At 31.1% G+C, this 5,499-nt stretch overlaps 1 protein-coding gene across 1 annotated transcript in view; it reads right to left on the bottom strand.

The window, feature by feature from the left end:
• LOC133201479 (cytoplasmic tRNA 2-thiolation protein 1-like) overlaps positions 1-5,499 on the bottom strand; it is a 319,235-nt gene that overhangs the window by 275,250 nt on the left and 38,486 nt on the right. The gene's annotated exons all lie outside the window — the stretch shown is intronic.

The following is a 5,499-nucleotide window of genomic DNA, read 5'->3' on the forward strand; positions in this document are numbered from 1 at the left end:
GACGACACCATTTTCATTTACGAACTTCTATCGCAGAAAGATTAAATAATGTCCAGATATTTATTACTAGTTATAACTTCCGTAAATTTTTCTATGAAAATAAGGCAATAGGCTTGCCTAATGTTTTCCCTGCTCAGATATATGGCTGGCTCCGGCCGTTGAAACTGCTGTTTAAGGGGGCCGCCTGGGGTTTTTAAATAACTGATATTTTAAACGATTTTTCAAATGATGGGTAGATAGACGTCGTACAGTGAGTTTTTGACGTTATGAAAAACCGAAGTTCTTTAAGTCGGGTCATTAATTATGTCATAAAATAAAAAAAAAGTATCAAATAGATGCTCTTGAAATTTTAAACATAGGAAATTGAGGATATTACAATCAATTCTATCATTTTTTATGTAAATCTGTGGTATCTGTCACGTTTTGTAATACTCCATAAAAACAGGAAAATATCATGCATTTCGACATTTTGAGATGCTACCTCTGGAAACCAGACGGTAGAATTTTGTGCTTCTTGGATAAAATGTAAAATATAGTTTTATTCATCAATTACATGTAATATAATTTGAGCAAAAAAGTCTATAGTAGCATTTGTATAATTTGCTCCGAAGGGCAAAAAATAGCATTTTTCCTATATAATCCTATAGAAAATGTACCTGTATTTTGAGATGGTTCCTAAAAAATAATCAAGCGGTAGATTTTCAATAAACTTGGCATATATACTGAAGTCAATGTAAGGTACATATGGTATAAAATTAAAGAATTTCTCTATAGTAGTCTTCACACAATAAAACCCCAGTCGGCTCCCTTAAAGCGTTAATTGAGGTGTCGTTTGTGACATCACAGTCGCCTCTACAAGTGCACTGACTGACTCTCCAGTGAATTCTGCTTCAGATCTGGCACAGGCCTTTAGATCGTTTTAATCCGACTTAAAAAATCGGCTGTTACAAAAAAGGACCAGGGGCTCAAGCTAATTTCGAGTAGTAAAAAAAAAGGGGTGGGATGTTGGAATTGATTTCAGCATATCTCGGGAAGTATACGGAATTTCGGAATGAACTTTGGTAGAAATGTAGATTGTTTATATGTGAATAGTTATGAATAGAAAGTAAAACTTAAGATAATTTGATTTAAAAGTATTTCATTGACGAAAGTGGGTACCATGTGTTAAGAGTTCCCTCCCTTCATCTTTTTTTTTATACCCCGAATTTTTTGTAAGTCGAATTAAAGCGATTTAATGGGCTATGAAATCTGGTAAAAATGTAGTGTTATGAACCGTTTGCGTTTGCATACATTATGTAGGGACTATAAATAGACTATATAATAATAGAATTTATTTGTTGATATTTTCAGGATCTTCCATTTAAAGAAATATATGAACATTACCTAATCATTTATTACGTGTGTCATATTAAGAAACGCGACTTTTTAATGAGCAAAATAAAATTTGATTTTAAAGGGATGACTTTTTATTGAAATACCATGGTTTATAAGGAATGCCTCAGATGCCAGTATTCAGCAAAAGGATAACGAAATCTCACAAGAAATTCCGGACCTCTTATTCATATGTACATAAAGGTCAAAGGTTTACTGTTTTACAGTCCGGCAAGGGAGTAAATTAACAAGTAATAGCATTGATAACTGCCGAGGGCACTCGAATGGTGTTTGCGGAGGATTATTTTTCTTTTATCTTTTGGTGGAATAAGCGCCGACCTGATGGCGGACGGTGTTTTTTGAGAAGAACCCAGACTCCATTTAATTTATACCGTCTAGCACGAGTATGAAAATCAGCAAAAAATCTCAATGCAAATATTTGAAATAAATTGCTACTAGAAAGAATATATTTAATACATCAGTAGCGAATAATCATCAAAAACAGTTCGCTCTTTTTAGTTTATTTTCGCACTCTACTGTGCGAGATTTCGTACATTTCTTGATAACTTAAAAAAGGCCCAAATGAATGTTATATGACATCGTAAGGATTAGCACGGCCATTAATTATAAACCTATTAGATTGTCTAGTATCAAAGAGCGCGGAGCATTGGCAATATAAGCACTTTCCAGTAAAGTACAGTAGGCAAGCAGTTTATTTCAGCTATAAAGAGGAAAACGATTTATAGAGGTATCCGGTACCTGTTTTTAATTATTGTTTGACAATGAATAATTTATGAATAAATGTCTTACTCTTAATTGTTAGTGCTCTGGTTTTTTAAGGGTTGTTATATAAATCCTCAATAAATCGGGGGAACATTTTGTGTTCTAAAATCAAATCAACTGCTTTTTTTCAGTAATTCAGCTTTTGTGGGTTTTTTTTTCACTTTTAAAGAGATGGCAATTTATGATAATACTGCATGATAACAAACATAAAAAGTAGTATTTGATACTTTGCAGAAAATATGATTTTCTCCTCAACATTTTTCTCTATACCCTCTCAATATTCTTGTTAATGGTATATCCATTATAATCATTCTTCGTTAGCATATTGGATATAAATGTGTTTGAATATTTTTACTTATGTTCATCCAATTGACAACTTGGAAAATTTTGATTTTTTTCCGTCCAACGAAATATAAATTCTGTGAATGAAACGCATGCTAAACGGATTCAAATGAAGCTTTTTCCCAGTTCCACAGTTTTGAGATGTAAACAGATTCGAACCGGACTATAGAAAACAAGTCAAAGTAATGTCACATTAATGCATTTTTCCACAAGAAGGTAAAGATTTTCTTTAATGGGGTAGCAATATTAGCATGATTTGAATATTTTACGTCATTTTTTTTTTTCTACGAAGCGTCCGGTCACCTGTTTCAAAACATAGAGAGGATCATGACATTAATGGCGACTCGTTTAAGAGGGGATGAAGAAAAAAGAGATCATTGTGACGAGATGTTTGAATGACTAAATGCTGATCAATGTGTAATTGACTACCGAGGAAGCAGATTTAGCCGCCATTTGCTCTTGTCGTCAAGCGCTTAACTGAAGAAGATTAAACACCCAGATGAATTCTGCTTGACTAATGAGGCAAAAGTTTGAAGCACATTGAAGAGTGGACAATGAGTGGCCATGAATACAGAGGGTGCTGAGATTTCAATGTTTTTCTAATCAGCCATATAATTGCTCAATTTTGGGGAACATTTCGATAATTCATTGAACCATAAATCTAGTTTCGGAATAATTATGTTTGCCATATTCAATTTGTTATACAATCATGCTGTTTATTTTTCTCTTAATTTAAAAAGAGAACATTCTGTTTCATTATGATCGGAAGGGGGTCAACATTGTCACCTGCTCTGGATGTCAAAATTATTGTAATTCATCACAAAACAATGAGTAATTTCAAAGTCATAAATATGCATGTCTGATTCCCTGATACATGTAATCACAAAACACGAGCAAATTCCGTGTGACATTTTACAAGTATTATTATTAAGGCATCCTTATCACTTTTATACTCTGATTGATGTTTATATAAGATTACTAGATCTTTTATGGGAAGAATACATGTATATACATTTTCTACAGTTAAGAAATTGTAGACTTATATTCGTTCGCAGGTAGAGAATTCTTCTTCTTCTTCTTCACAAATTTCAAATCTAAATTTAAAACTTAGTGGACTCTGTAGGAAGTGTGAGCACATCTGTATTACAAATGAAGTTATAGGAAAGAAAATGGATCATAAGGCAGTGTCAATTAAAGAACAAAGAAACTAGTGCTCACATATAAAATTATTAACTTACCGTGCCCTACAAAATTGTATTTTTTTTTTTCAAATTTTGGGAGAAGTCTATTTTAGTAGAGAACGCAAGAACTGATAAGAGATGTCTGAGACGTGGCCACTAATATAAAAATTATGACCAATAGTTTACGAAATATCATTTTTAGAAAGACCAAAAAAAAAAAAAAAAAAAAAAATTGAAAAATAACAGTACTGACAGTTTAAGCTTGATACTGAGTTTCTGTTCTATTAGAATTTTTAGTTTTCATCTCAAATTAAACTAAGTGTAAAATTTCAAATTAGTTTAAAAAAAAGTAATTTAGATCAATAAATCGTTTTCTATATTGCATTTCTTCCGGATTTATTATTTTTTTTCTGTAATTAGATCATTTTTGCCTTAACATTTTTTTTTTGTATATGATAGGAACATTTATCGACTTCGCCTGCAATCGTTTTCTAAATAAATATTGTTCAAAAGAAAACATATGTTGTATGAGTATGAATGCAGTAATTTTTTCCCCATTTTGCAGTATCAGTCACATTTTACAACATTTCATAGAAGTTTATTTTGATTTTGTAAATCATAAAATTATAAGAATTTAAAAAGAATAATTGTTACTGATTTTTCGTGCTTGAGAGACTATAGGAAATGATTCATTGCCATTATCGTTTTAAAGTTGTGCTTTATATTGAAATCTTATTTTATTTTTCCTAAAAATTTGAACAGTATAACTTTGATGACGACAATATTTGTAGAAAAAATAGTGTGATTCAAATATCAAACTTGTTAAGCGTTAAAACGGTGCCCAGCACGTCAAATTCATAAAATGAAGATATATTCTCTAAAAATTCTCTACAAGAATTGACGCAATATTATTTACTGGCATAAACAATTTTATACTTTTTTTAATGCCATTACATTTGTAAATAAATGTAGCCTCGATATTTATGTCGAATCAAATATGTCATTGACTTATAAATCTATCAGTTATAGACACCACTACATGTATATGAGCTTTTTTAAAAATGTACTTTCTTGTTGATGCATTTGCATACGTTATAGAACACTTCAAACTTGTGATATGAGAAAAAATCATTAAATTTTCGGAAAATAAACTACGACATGCTCTCCTCTTATTTCCTGGCAAAATTCGTAAAGATTATCGACCATTGTTACCTTATTATCAAATTAAATAAGGTATATAAGTCACAGTCGAGAATCAATTGATATTGTGTTCCAAAGAACAGAGTCAAACGCACGTTGAAAAATATCAAACATTTTTTTCTAACTTCCCGGCGCACGTTTGGTGTAATTTTTACACGCAGTTTCTATTTATTGTTTTAAATACTGATTTCTTAAATTATGACTAAATAATGAATTCTTTTAATCACAAATTTAGACAATTCTTTGTGCTGATATTTTCTAAGCATCTTCATCCATCAATATATTTTTCTTAAAATTTTCTTTAAAAATATTAGAAAATATGATTTTAAATGCTCCTGTAACTTTTGTATTCTACAAACGCTATCTTTTATTTTGATAATAATGGAATTACACTTCAGGTTGTAATAAATCCAGTGTTAAAAATCAATCCTGGGTCACCAATCAAACAAAAGATCCAAAGTGACTGACATCAGAAGGTGTTATCACACGCCGCGTTGGGCGGAGCTTAATATGCAAATCACAACGTAGATATCCAGTTTCCTCCTTATATTTGCATACGTTATAAAGTAAATTTTATCTCTCTTTCACAAGACTTTTAAAAAACACTCGTCAAAGATTCACA

The sequence above is a fragment of the Saccostrea echinata genome, unplaced genomic scaffold (genome assembly GCF_033153115.1).
Source record: "Saccostrea echinata isolate AGI-Se365-2 ecotype Australia unplaced genomic scaffold, CSIRO_AGI_Sech_v1 ptg000044l, whole genome shotgun sequence".
In the NCBI taxonomy this organism is placed as follows: Eukaryota; Metazoa; Mollusca; class Bivalvia; order Ostreida; family Ostreidae; genus Saccostrea; species Saccostrea echinata.